The sequence below is a fragment of the Phyllobates terribilis genome, unplaced genomic scaffold (assembly GCF_046119375.1).
Source record: "Phyllobates terribilis strain yellow unplaced genomic scaffold, ASM4611937v1 Scaffold_249__1_contigs__length_2872098, whole genome shotgun sequence".
Taxonomy (NCBI): domain Eukaryota; kingdom Metazoa; phylum Chordata; class Amphibia; order Anura; family Dendrobatidae; genus Phyllobates; species Phyllobates terribilis.
The window spans coordinates 450,799-463,897 of record NW_027363009.1 but is presented as its reverse complement, the minus strand read 5'-3'; the positions used below and the strand labels follow the sequence as shown (position 1 = coordinate 463,897).

Below are 13,099 nucleotides of genomic sequence, written 5' to 3'. Positions count from 1 at the left end.
AACTGTGCATTGCATTGCCATGTAATGTAATGTAATGCAATGCTATCTATCTAGCTCTCCCTCTATACTTCCTTTTGGATAAACAGACATATTAGGCAAGCATTTTGGAGCTTTCACCTAAATAACTACAGGTGGTGAGATAAGCTGCACAATATAATTGACCTTTCAGTATATTGTTGCACACACACCATCTATTTAGCAAATGCCCTTGTTATCAACAGCAGCCTTTTAAACTCACCTGAGCTAACAGGTATGTGAGCTGGTTACTCTGCTGCGCTTAAAATTTCTTTTTTGGTTTGCTACAATGCCTTTTCTGAAACGTTGTCTCCCTCTGCTGGAACACTGACTTCTTTCATTTAATGCCTGCAGACTATAAAAGAGAAACCAACCCAAAAAGTTTGGTTGATTAGTCTGTGGCATTCTTTTAAACTGTTGCTTATGGCGGTCTCTGTGAGCTTCTCAGTGACATTCAGCCATCCAGGTATCCCGCCTGCAGTAGACGGAATGTGGCAATGGAACGCTGGCTGCGCGTGTCATAATAGGCTCTGAGCCTTTATATACCTGCGCACAGCAGCAGCCACCTTCAGTCTGCTGCTGGACAGCCAGCAGCAGCAGCAGCAGGAGAGGTAATTAATCAGCAACCCTCCTGCTAAGGGTAGACAGCTGCTCTTTCCACCCCCCCCCGCCTTAATTGGTTCTCCTCCCTTCCAACGGTGTTGAGGCGGGTGGGAACAGCCGGGGGTTGAGGGTACTGTGCTAAAAGAGGTGGAGTTATGCAGATCTAAAACGCGTGGATTGCAGCAGCAGCAAGCCGAAAAGTGCAGGCATGTGAGGGATCTAGAGGTTGACAGCATGTCTTCTTAACGGGAGTCCAGGTGGCCATCTCCACAAATGGACTTTTCAGAATCCTTGGGTGGCACCGTAGTCGGAAACCAATTCTGGTTATCGCTTCTCGGCCTTTTGGCTAAGATCAAGTGTAGTATCTGTTCTTATCAGTTTAATATCTGATACGTCCCCTATCTGGGGACCATATATTAAATGGATTTTTGGAACAGGGAGATGGAAAAAGAGCTTGCTCTGTCCACTCCACGCATTGACCTGGTATTGCAGTATCTCCAGGACCGGTGCACCCCTTCTTTAATGCAGTTTCTAAAATCAGAAAGAATTGAATTCAATGCTTTTTGTTCATTTTGCTTGTTTGTCGGATTTTGGGATGGACTCTTTGGCTTTGCTTTTCTTCTCCTCATTGGATTTTTCATGCTAAAAGTTGCAGAAGCCAGATGACAAGCTCATTTTGGTTCAACTTCAGCAACTGTGCATTGCATTGCCATGTAATGTAATGTAATGCAATGCTATCTATCTAGCTCTCCCTCTATACTTCCTTTTGGATAAACAGACATATTAGGCAAGCATTTTGGAGCTTTCACCTAAATAACTACAGGTGGTGAGATAAGCTGCACAATATAATTGACCTTTCAGTATATTGTTGCACACACACCATCTATTTAGCAAATGCCCTTGTTATCAACAGCAGCCTTTTAAACTCACCTGAGCTAACAGGTATGTGAGCTGGTTACTCTGCTGCGCTTAAAATTTCTTTTTTGGTTTGCTACAATGCCTTTTCTGAAACGTTGTCTCCCTCTGCTGGAACACTGACTTCTTTCATTTAATGCCTGCAGACTATAAAAGAGAAACCAACCCAAAAAGTTTGGTTGATTAGTCTGTGGCATTCTTTTAAACTGTTGCTTATGGCGGTCTCTGTGAGCTTCTCAGTGACATTCAGCCATCCAGGTATCCCGCCTGCAGTAGACGGAATGTGGCAATGGAACGCTGGCTGCGCGTGTCATAATAGGCTCTGAGCCTTTATATACCTGCGCACAGCAGCAGCCACCTTCAGTCTGCTGCTGGACAGCCAGCAGCAGCAGCAGCAGGAGAGGTAATTAATCAGCAACCCTCCTGCTAAGGGTAGACAGCTGCTCGTTCCACCCCCCCCCCCGCCTTAATTGGTTCTCCTCCCTTCCAACGGTGTTGAGGCGGGTGGGAACAGCCGGGGGTTGAGGGTACTGTGCTAAAAGAGGTGAAGTTATGCAGATCTAAAACGCGTGGATTGCAGCAGCAGCAAGCCGAAAAGTGCAGGCATGTGAGGGATCTAGAGGTTGACAGCATGTCTTCTTAACGGGAGTCCAGGTGGCCATCTCCACAAATGGACTTTTCAGAATCCTTGGGTGGCACCGTAGTCGGAAACCAATTCTGGTTATCGCTTCTCGGCCTTTTGGCTAAGATCAAGTGTAGTATCTGTTCTTATCAGTTTAATATCTGATACGTCCCCTATCTGGGGACCATATATTAAATGGATTTTTAGAACAGGGAGATGGAAAAAGAGCTTGCTCTGTCCACTCCACGCATTGACCTGGTATTGCAGTATCTCCAGGACCGGTGCACCCCTTCTTTAATGCAGTTTCTAAAATCAGAAAGAATTGAATTCAATGCTTTTTGTTCATTTTGCTTGTTTGTCGGATTTTGGGATGGACTCTTTGGCTTTGCTTTTCTTCTCCTCATTGGATTTTTCATGTTAAAAGTTGCAGAAGCCAGATGACAAGCTCATTTTGGTTCAACTTCAGCAACTGTGCATTGCATTGCCATGTAATGTAATGTAATGCAATGCTATCTATCTAGCTCTCCCTCTATACTTCCTTTTGGATAAACAGACATATTAGGCAAGCATTTTGGAGCTTTCACCTAAATAACTACAGGTGGTGAGATAAGCTGCACAATATAATTGACCTTTCAGTATATTGTTGCACACACACCATCTATTTAGCAAATGCCCTTGTTATCAACAGCAGCCTTTTAAACTCACCTGAGCTAACAGGTATGTGAGCTGGTTACTCTGCTGCGCTTAAAATTTCTTTTTTGGTTTGCTACAATGCCTTTTCTGAAACGTTGTCTCCCTCTGCTGGAACACTGACTTCTTTCATTTAATGCCTGCAGACTATAAAAGAGAAACCAACCCAAAAAGTTTGGTTGATTAGTCTGTGGCATTCTTTTAAACTGTTGCTTATGGCGGTCTCTGTGAGCTTCTCAGTGACATTCAGCCATCCAGGTATCCCGCCTGCAGTAGACGGAATGTGGCAATGGAACGCTGGCTGCGCGTGTCATAATAGGCTCTGAGCCTTTATATACCTGCGCACAGCAGCAGCCACCTTCAGTCTGCTGCTGGACAGCCAGCAGCAGCAGCAGCAGGAGAGGTAATTAATCAGCAACCCTCCTGCTAAGGGTAGACAGCTGCTCTTTCCACCCCCCCCCGCCTTAATTGGTTCTCCTCCCTTCCAACGGTGTTGAGGCGGGTGGGAACAGCCGGGGGTTGAGGGTACTGTGCTAAAAGAGGTGGAGTTATGCAGATCTAAAACGCGTGGATTGCAGCAGCAGCAAGCCGAAAAGTGCAGGCATGTGAGGGATCTAGAGGTTGACAGCATGTCTTCTTAACGGGAGTCCAGGTGGCCATCTCCACAAATGGACTTTTCAGAATCCTTGGGTGGCACCGTAGTCGGAAACCAATTCTGGTTATCGCTTCTCGGCCTTTTGGCTAAGATCAAGTGTAGTATCTGTTCTTATCAGTTTAATATCTGATACGTCCCCTATCTGGGGACCATATATTAAATGGATTTTTGGAACAGGGAGATGGAAAAAGAGCTTGCTCTGTCCACTCCACGCATTGACCTGGTATTGCAGTATCTCCAGGACCGGTGCACCCCTTCTTTAATGCAGTTTCTAAAATCAGAAAGAATTGAATTCAATGCTTTTTGTTCATTTTGCTTGTTTGTCGGATTTTGGGATGGACTCTTTGGCTTTGCTTTTCTTCTCCTCATTGGATTTTTCATGCTAAAAGTTGCAGAAGCCAGATGACAAGCTCATTTTGGTTCAACTTCAGCAACTGTGCATTGCATTGCCATGTAATGTAATGTAATGCAATGCTATCTATCTAGCTCTCCCTCTATACTTCCTTTTGGATAAACAGACATATTAGGCAAGCATTTTGGAGCTTTCACCTAAATAACTACAGGTGGTGAGATAAGCTGCACAATATAATTGACCTTTCAGTATATTGTTGCACACACACCATCTATTTAGCAAATGCCCTTGTTATCAACAGCAGCCTTTTAAACTCACCTGAGCTAACAGGTATGTGAGCTGGTTACTCTGCTGCGCTTAAAATTTCTTTTTTGGTTTGCTACAATGCCTTTTCTGAAACGTTGTCTCCCTCTGCTGGAACACTGACTTCTTTCATTTAATGCCTGCAGACTATAAAAGAGAAACCAACCCAAAAAGTTTGGTTGATTAGTCTGTGGCATTCTTTTAAACTGTTGCTTATGGCGGTCTCTGTGAGCTTCTCAGTGACATTCAGCCATCCAGGTATCCCGCCTGCAGTAGACGGAATGTGGCAATGGAACGCTGGCTGCGCGTGTCATAATAGGCTCTGAGCCTTTATATACCTGCGCACAGCAGCAGCCACCTTCAGTCTGCTGCTGGACAGCCAGCAGCAGCAGCAGCAGGAGAGGTAATTAATCAGCAACCCTCCTGCTAAGGGTAGACAGCTGCTCGTTCCACCCCCCCCCACCGCCTTAATTGGTTCTCCTCCCTTCCAACGGTGTTGAGGCGGGTGGGAACAGCCGGGGGTTGAGGGTACTGTGCTAAAAGAGGTGGAGTTATGCAGATCTAAAACGCGTGGATTGCAGCAGCAGCAAGCCGAAAAGTGCAGGCATGTGAGGGATCTAGAGGTTGACAGCATGTCTTCTTAACGGGAGTCCAGGTGGCCATCTCCACAAATGGACTTTTCAGAATCCTTGGGTGGCACCGTAGTCGGAAACCAATTCTGGTTATCGCTTCTCGGCCTTTTGGCTAAGATCAAGTGTAGTATCTGTTCTTATCAGTTTAATATCTGATACGTCCCCTATCTGGGGACCATATATTAAATGGATTTTTAGAACAGGGAGATGGAAAAAGAGCTTGCTCTGTCCACTCCACGCATTGACCTGGTATTGCAGTATCTCCAGGACCGGTGCACCCCTTCTTTAATGCAGTTTCTAAAATCAGAAAGAATTGAATTCAATGCTTTTTGTTCATTTTGCTTGTTTGTCGGATTTTGGGATGGACTCTTTGGCTTTGCTTTTCTTCTCCTCATTGGATTTTTCATGTTAAAAGTTGCAGAAGCCAGATGACAAGCTCATTTTGGTTCAACTTCAGCAACTGTGCATTGCATTGCCATGTAATGTAATGTAATGCAATGCTATCTATCTAGCTCTCCCTCTATACTTCCTTTTGGATAAACAGACATATTAGGCAAGCATTTTGGAGCTTTCACCTAAATAACTACAGGTGGTGAGATAAGCTGCACAATATAATTGACCTTTCAGTATATTGTTGCACACACACCATCTATTTAGCAAATGCCCTTGTTATCAACAGCAGCCTTTTAAACTCACCTGAGCTAACAGGTATGTGAGCTGGTTACTCTGCTGCGCTTAAAATTTCTTTTTTGGTTTGCTACAATGCCTTTTCTGAAACGTTGTCTCCCTCTGCTGAACACTGACTTCTTTCATTTAATGCCTGCAGACTATAAAAGAGAAACCAACCCAAAAAGTTTGGTTGATTAGTCTGTGGCATTCTTTTAAACTGTTGCTTATGGCGGTCTCTGTGAGCTTCTCAGTGACATTCAGCCATCCAGGTATCCCGCCTGCAGTAGACGGAATGTGGCAATGGAACGCTGGCTGCGCGTGTCATAATAGGCTCTGAGCCTTTATATACCTGCGCACAGCAGCAGCCACCTTCAGTCTGCTGCTGGACAGCCAGCAGCAGCAGCAGCAGGAGAGGTAATTAATCAGCAACCCTCCTGCTAAGGGTAGACAGCTGCTCGTTCCACCCCCCCCCCGCCTTAATTGGTTCTCCTCCCTTCCAACGGTGTTGAGGTGGGTGGGAACAGCCGGGGGTTGAGGGTACTGTGCTAAAAGAGGTGGAGTTATGCAGATCTAAACGCGTGGATTGCAGCAGCAGCAAGCCGAAAAGTGCAGGCATGTGAGGGATCTAGAGGTTGACAGCATGTCTTCTTAACGGTAGTCCAGGTGGCCATCTCCACAAATGGACTTTTCAGAATCCTTGGGTGGCACCGTAGTCGGAAACCAATTCTGGTTATCGCTTCTCGGCCTTTTGGCTAAGATCAAGTGTAGTATCTGTTCTTATCAGTTTAATATCTGATACGTCCCCTATCTGGGGACCATATATTAAATGGATTTTTAGAACAGGGAGATGGAAAAAGAGCTTGCTCTGTCCACTCCACGCATTGACCTGGTATTGCAGTATCTCCAGGACCGGTGCACCCCTTCTTTAATGCAGTTTCTAAAATCAGAAAGAATTGAATTCAATGCTTTTTGTTCATTTTGCTTGTTTGTCGGATTTTGGGATGGACTCTTTGGCTTTGCTTTTCTTCTCCTCATTGGATTTTTCATGTTAAAAGTTGCAGAAGCCAGATGACAAGCTCATTTTGGTTCAACTTCAGCAACTGTGCATTGCATTGCCATGTAATGTAATGTAATGCAATGCTATCTATCTAGCTCTCCCTCTATACTTCCTATTGGATAAACAGACATATTAGGCAAGCATTTTGGAGCTTTCACCTAAATAACTACAGGTGGTGAGATAAGCTGCACAATATAATTGACCTTTCAGTATATTGTTGCACACACACCATCTATTTAGCAAATGCCCTTGTTATCAACAGCAGCCTTTTAAACTCACCTGAGCTAACAGGTATGTGAGCTGGTTACTCTGCTGCGCTTAAAATTTCTTTTTTGGTTTGCTACAATGCCTTTTCTGAAACGTTGTCTCCCTCTGCTGGAACACTGACTTCTTTCATTTAATGCCTGCAGACTATAAAAGAGAAACCAACCCAAAAAGTTTGGTTGATTAGTCTGTGGCATTCTTTTAAACTGTTGCTTATGGCGGTCTCTGTGAGCTTCTCAGTGACATTCAGCCATCCAGGTATCCCGCCTGCAGTAGACGGAATGTGGCAATGGAACGCTGGCTGCGCGTGTCATAATAGGCTCTGAGCCTTTATATACCTGCGCACAGCAGCAGCCACCTTCAGTCTGCTGCTGGACAGCCAGCAGCAGCAGCAGCAGGAGAGGTAATTAATCAGCAACCCTCCTGCTAAGGGTAGACAGCTGCTCGTTCCACCCCCCCCCTCCCCGCCTTAATTGGTTCTCCTCCCTTCCCACGGTGTTGAGGCGGGTGGGAACAGCCGGGGGTTGTGGGTACTGTGCTAAAAGAGGTGGAGTTATGCAGATCTAAAACGCGTGGATTGCAGCAGCAGCAAGCCGAAAAGTGCAGGCATGTGAGGGATCTAGAGGTTGACAGCATGTCTTCTTAACGGGAGTCCAGGTGGCCATCTCCACAAATGGACTTTTCAGAATCCTTGGGTGGCACCGTAGTCGGAAACCAATTCTGGTTATCGCTTCTCGGCCTTTTGGCTAAGATCAAGTGTAGTATCTGTTCTTATCAGTTTAATATCTGATACGTCCCCTATCTGGGGACCATATATTAAATGGATTTTTAGAACAGGGAGATGGAAAAAGAGCTTGCTCTGTCCACTCCACGCATTGACCTGGTATTGCAGTATCTCCAGGACCGGTGCACCCCTTCTTTAATGCAGTTTCTAAAATCAGAAAGAATTGAATTCAATGCTTTTTGTTCATTTTGCTTGTTTGTCGGATTTTGGGATGGACTCTTTGGCTTTGCTTTTCTTCTCCTCATTGGATTTTTCATGTTAAAAGTTGCAGAAGCCAGATGACAAGCTCATTTTGGTTCAACTTCAGCAACTGTGCATTGCATTGCCATGTAATGTAATGTAATGCAATGCTATCTATCTAGCTCTCCCTCTATACTTCCTATTGGATAAACAGACATATTAGGCAAGCATTTTGGAGCTTTCACCTAAATAACTACAGGTGGTGAGATAAGCTGCACAATATAATTGACCTTTCAGTATATTGTTGCACACACACCATCTATTTAGCAAATGCCCTTGTTATCAACAGCAGCCTTTTAAACTCACCTGAGCTAACAGGTATGTGAGCTGGTTACTCTGCTGCGCTTAAAATTTCTTTTTTGGTTTGCTACAATGCCTTTTCTGAAACGTTGTCTCCCTCTGCTGGAACACTGACTTCTTTCATTTAATGCCTGCAGACTATAAAAGAGAAACCAACCCAAAAAGTTTGGTTGATTAGTCTGTGGCATTCTTTTAAACTGTTGCTTATGGCGGTCTCTGTGAGCTTCTCAGTGACATTCAGCCATCCAGGTATCCCGCCTGCAGTAGACGGAATGTGGCAATGGAACGCTGGCTGCGCGTGTCATAATAGGCTCTGAGCCTTTATATACCTGCGCACAGCAGCAGCCACCTTCAGTCTGCTGCTGGACAGCCAGCAGCAGCAGCAGCAGGAGAGGTAATTAATCAGCAACCCTCCTGCTAAGGGTAGACAGCTGCTCGATCCACCCCCCCCCCCGCCTTAATTGGTTCTCCTCCCTTCCAACGGTGTTGAGGCGGGTGGGAACAGCCGGGGGTTGAGGGTACTGTGCTAAAAGAGGTGGAGTTATGCAGATCTAAAACGCGTGGATTGCAGCAGCAGCAAGCCGAAAAGTGCAGGCATGTGAGGGATCTAGAGGTTGACAGCATGTCTTCTTAACGGGAGTCCAGGTGGCCATCTCCACAAATGGACTTTTCAGAATCCTTGGGTGGCACCGTAGTCGGAAACCAATTCTGGTTATCGCTTCTCGGCCTTTTGGCTAAGATCAAGTGTAGTATCTGTTCTTATCAGTTTAATATCTGATACGTCCCCTATCTGGGGACCATATATTAAATGGATTTTTAGAACAGGGAGATGGAAAAAGAGCTTGCTCTGTCCACTCCACGCATTGACCTGGTATTGCAGTATCTCCAGGACCGGTGCACCCCTTCTTTAATGCAGTTTCTAAAATCAGAAAGAATTGAATTCAATGCTTTTTGTTCATTTTGCTTGTTTGTCGGATTTTGGGATGGACTCTTTGGCTTTGCTTTTCTTCTCCTCATTGGATTTTTCATGTTAAAAGTTGCCGAAGCCAGATGACAAGCTCATTTTGGTTCAACTTCAGCAACTGTGCATTGCATTGCCATGTAATGTAATATAATGCAATGCTATCTATCTAGCTCTCCCTCTATACTTCCTTTTGGATAAACAGACATATTAGGCAAGCATTTTGGAGCTTTCACCTAAATAACTACAGGTGGTGAGATAAGCTGCACAATATAATTGACCTTTCAGTATATTGTTGCACACACACCATCTATTTAGCAAATGCCCTTGTTATCAACAGCAGCCTTTTAAACTCACCTGAGCTAACAGGTATGTGAGCTGGTTACTCTGCTGCGCTTAAAATTTCTTTTTTGGTTTGCTACAATGCCTTTTCTGAAACGTTGTCTCCCTCTGCTGGAACACTGACTTCTTTCATTTAATGCCTGCAGACTATAAAAGAGAAACCAACCCAAAAAGTTTGGTTGATTAGTCTGTGGCATTCTTTTAAACTGTTGCTTATGGCGGTCTCTGTGAGCTTCTCAGTGACATTCAGCCATCCAGGTATCCCGCCTGCAGTAGACGGAATGTGGCAATGGAACGCTGGCTGCGCGTGTCATAATAGGCTCTGAGCCTTTATATACCTGCGCACAGCAGCAGCCACCTTCAGTCTGCTGCTGGACAGCCAGCAGCAGCAGCAGGAGAGGTAATTAATCAGCAACCCTCCTGCTAAGGGTAGACAGCTGCTCGTTCCACCCCCCCCCACCGCCTTAATTGGTTCTCCTCCCTTCCAACGGTGTTGAGGCGGGTGGGAACAGCCGGGGGTTGAGGGTACTGTGCTAAAAGAGGTGGAGTTATGCAGATCTAAAACGTGTGGATTGCAGCAGCAGCAAGCCGAAAAGTGCAGGCATGTGAGGGATCTAGAGGTTGACAGCATGTCTTCTTAACGGGAGTCCAGGTGGCCATCTCCACAAATGGACTTTTCAGAATCCTTGGGTGGCACCGTAGTCGGAAACCAATTCTGGTTATCGCTTCTCGGCCTTTTGGCTAAGATCAAGTGTAGTATCTGTTCTTATCAGTTTAATATCTGATACGTCCCCTATCTGGGGACCATATATTAAATGGATTTTAAGAACAGGGAGATGGAAAAAGAGCTTGCTCTGTCCACTCCACGCATTGACCTGGTATTGCAGTATCTCCAGGACCGGTGCACCCCTTCTTTAATGCAGTTTCTAAAATCAGAAAGAATTGAATTCAATGCTTTTTGTTCATTTTGCTTGTTTGTCGGATTTTGGGATGGACTCTTTGGCTTTGCTTTTCTTCTCCTCATTGGATTTTTCATGTTAAAAGTTGCAGAAGCCAGATGACAAGCTCATTTTGGTTCAACTTCAGCAACTGTGCATTGCATTGCCATGTAATGTAATGTAATGCAATGCTATCTATCTAGCTCTCCCTCTATACTTCCTTTTGGATAAACAGACATATTAGGCAAGCATTTTGGAGCTTTCACCTAAATAACTACAGGTGGTGAGATAAGCTGCACAATAAAATTGACCTTTCAGTATATTGTTGCACACACACCATCTATTTAGCAAATGCCCTTGTTATCAACAGCAGCCTTTTAAACTCACCTGAGCTAACAGGTATGTGAGCTGGTTACTCTGCTGCGCTTAAAATTTCTTTTTTGGTTTGCTACAATGCCTTTTCTGAAACGTTGTCTCCCTCTGCTGGAACACTGACTTCTTTCATTTAATGCCTGCAGACTATAAAAGAGAAACCAACCCAAAAAGTTCGGTTGATTAGTCTGTGGCATTCTTTTAAACTGTTGCTTATGGCGGTCTCTGTGAGCTTCTCAGTGACATTCAGCCATCCAGGTATCCCGCCTGCAGTAGACGGAATGTGGCAATGGAACGCTGGCTGCGCCTGTCATAATAGGCTCTGAGCCTTTATATACCTGCGCACAGCAGCAGCCACCTTCAGTCTGCTGCTGGACAGCCAGCAGCAGCAGCAGCAGGAGAGGTAATTAATCAGCAACCCTCCTGCTAAGGGTAGACAGCTGCTCGTTCCACCCCCCCACCCGCCTTAATTGGTTCTCCTCCCTTCCAACGGTGTTGAGGCGGGTGGGAACAGCCGGGGGTTGAGGGTACTGTGCTAAAAGAGGTGGAGTTATGCAGATCTAAAACGCGTGGATTGCAGCAGCAGCAAGCCGAAAAGTGCAGGCATGTGAGGGATCTAGAGGTTGACAGCATGTCTTCTTAACGGGAGTCCAGGTGGCCATCTCCACAAATGGACTTTTCAGAATCCTTGGGTGGCACCGTAGTCGGAAACCAATTCTGGTTATCGCTACTCGGCCTTTTGGCTAAGATCAAGTGTAGTATCTGTTCTTATCAGTTTAATATCTGATACGTCCCCTATCTGGGGACCATATATTAAATGGATTTTTAGAACAGGGAGATGGAAAAAGAGCTTGCTCTGTCCACTCCACGCATTGACCTGGTATTGCAGTATCTCCAGGACCGGTGCACCCCTTCTTTAATGCAGTTTCTAAAATCAGAAAGAATTGAATTCAATGCTTTTTGTTCATTTGGCTTGTTTGTCGGATTTTGGGATGGACTCTTTGGCTTTGCTTTTTTTCTCCTCATTGGATTTTTCATGTTAAAAGTTGCAGAAGCCAGATGACAAGCTCATTTTGGTTCAACTTCAGCAACTGTGCATTGCATTGCCATGTAATGTAATGTAATGCAATGCTATCTATCTAGCTCTCCCTCTATACTTCCTTTTGGATAAACAGACATAGTAGGCAAGCATTTTGGAGCTTTCACCTAAATAACTACAGGTGGTGAGATAAGCTGCACAATATAATTGACCTTTCAGTATATTGTTGCACACACACCATCTATTTAGCAAATGCCCTTGTTATCAACAGCAGCCTTTTAAACTCACCTGAGCTAACAGGTATGTGAGCTGGTTACTCTGCTGCGCTTAAAATTTCTTTTTTGGTTTGCTACAATGCCTTTTCTGAAACGTTGTCTCCCTCTGCTGGAACACTGACTTCTTTCATTTAATGCCTGCAGACTATAAAAGAGAAACCAACCCAAAAAGTTTGGTTGATTAGTCTGTGGCATTCTTTTAAACTGTTGCTTATGGCGGTCTCTGTGAGCTTCTCAGTGACATTCAGCCATCCAGGTATCCCGCCTGCAGTAGACGGAATGTGGCAATGGAACGCTGGCTGCGCGTGTCATAATAGGCTCTGAGCCTTTATATACCTGCGCACAGCAGCAGCCACCTTCAGTCTGCTGCTGGACAGCCAGCAGCAGCAGCAGCAGGAGAGGTAATTAATCAGCAACCCTCCTGCTAAGGGTAGACAGCTGCTCGATCCACCCCCCCCCTCCGCCTTAATTGGTTCTCCTCCCTTCCAACGGTGTTGAGGCGGGTGGGAACAGCCGGGGGTTGAGGGTACTGTGCTAAAAGAGGTGGAGTTATGCAGATCTAAAACGCGTGGATTGCAGCAGCAGCAAGCCGAAAAGTGCAGGCATGTGAGGGATCTAGAGGTTGACAGCATGTCTTCTTAACGGGAGTCCAGGTGGCCATCTCCACAAATGGACTTTTCAGAATCCTTGGGTGGCACCGTAGTCGGAAACCAATTCTGGTTATCGCTTCTCGGCCTTTTGGCTAAGATCAAGTGTAGTATCTGTTCTTATCAGTTTAATATCTGATACGTCCCCTATCTGGGGACCATATATTAAATGGATTTTTAGAACAGGGAGATGGAAAAAGAGCTTGCTCTGTCCACTCCACGCATTGACCTGGTATTGCAGTATCTCCAGGACCGGTGCACCCCTTCTTTAATGCAGTTTCTAAAATCAGAAAGAATTGAATTCAATGCTTTTTGTTCATTTTGCTTGTTTGTCGGATTTTGGGATGGACTCTTTGGCTTTGCTTTTCTTCTCCTCATTGGATTTTTCATGTTAAAAGTTGCCGAAGCCAGATGACAAGCTCAT

General features: G+C 45.2%; 10 non-coding genes across 10 annotated transcripts; all 10 read left to right on the top strand.

Moving 5' to 3' along the window:
• The first annotated feature begins 944 nt into the window (after positions 1 to 944).
• Positions 945 to 1,135, top strand: LOC141217900 (U2 spliceosomal RNA). Its single transcript, XR_012286670.1, has one exon. It is a non-coding gene; the product is annotated as a U2 spliceosomal RNA (small nuclear RNA).
• Positions 1,136 to 2,256: 1,121 nt separating this feature from the next.
• LOC141218587 (U2 spliceosomal RNA) lies at positions 2,257 to 2,447 on the top strand. The gene has a single exon (XR_012287283.1). It is a non-coding gene; the product is annotated as a U2 spliceosomal RNA (small nuclear RNA).
• A 1,119-nt stretch (positions 2,448 to 3,566) lies between these two features.
• Positions 3,567 to 3,757, top strand: LOC141217782 (U2 spliceosomal RNA). The gene has a single exon (XR_012286558.1). It is a non-coding gene; the product is annotated as a U2 spliceosomal RNA (small nuclear RNA).
• Positions 3,758 to 4,879: 1,122 nt separating this feature from the next.
• On the top strand, positions 4,880 to 5,070 carry LOC141218586 (U2 spliceosomal RNA). The gene has a single exon (XR_012287282.1). It is a non-coding gene; the product is annotated as a U2 spliceosomal RNA (small nuclear RNA).
• A 1,118-nt stretch (positions 5,071 to 6,188) lies between these two features.
• LOC141218585 (U2 spliceosomal RNA) lies at positions 6,189 to 6,379 on the top strand. Its single transcript, XR_012287281.1, has one exon. It is a non-coding gene; the product is annotated as a U2 spliceosomal RNA (small nuclear RNA).
• Positions 6,380 to 7,503: 1,124 nt separating this feature from the next.
• LOC141218584 (U2 spliceosomal RNA) lies at positions 7,504 to 7,694 on the top strand. Its single transcript, XR_012287280.1, has one exon. It is a non-coding gene; the product is annotated as a U2 spliceosomal RNA (small nuclear RNA).
• Positions 7,695 to 8,815: 1,121 nt separating this feature from the next.
• LOC141218583 (U2 spliceosomal RNA) lies at positions 8,816 to 9,006 on the top strand. The gene has a single exon (XR_012287279.1). It is a non-coding gene; the product is annotated as a U2 spliceosomal RNA (small nuclear RNA).
• Positions 9,007 to 10,125: 1,119 nt separating this feature from the next.
• On the top strand, positions 10,126 to 10,316 carry LOC141218170 (U2 spliceosomal RNA). The gene has a single exon (XR_012286928.1). It is a non-coding gene; the product is annotated as a U2 spliceosomal RNA (small nuclear RNA).
• Positions 10,317 to 11,437: 1,121 nt separating this feature from the next.
• Positions 11,438 to 11,628, top strand: LOC141218298 (U2 spliceosomal RNA). The gene has a single exon (XR_012287052.1). It is a non-coding gene; the product is annotated as a U2 spliceosomal RNA (small nuclear RNA).
• Positions 11,629 to 12,750: 1,122 nt separating this feature from the next.
• Positions 12,751 to 12,941, top strand: LOC141218582 (U2 spliceosomal RNA). The gene has a single exon (XR_012287278.1). It is a non-coding gene; the product is annotated as a U2 spliceosomal RNA (small nuclear RNA).
• Positions 12,942 to 13,099: the final 158 nt, after the last annotated feature.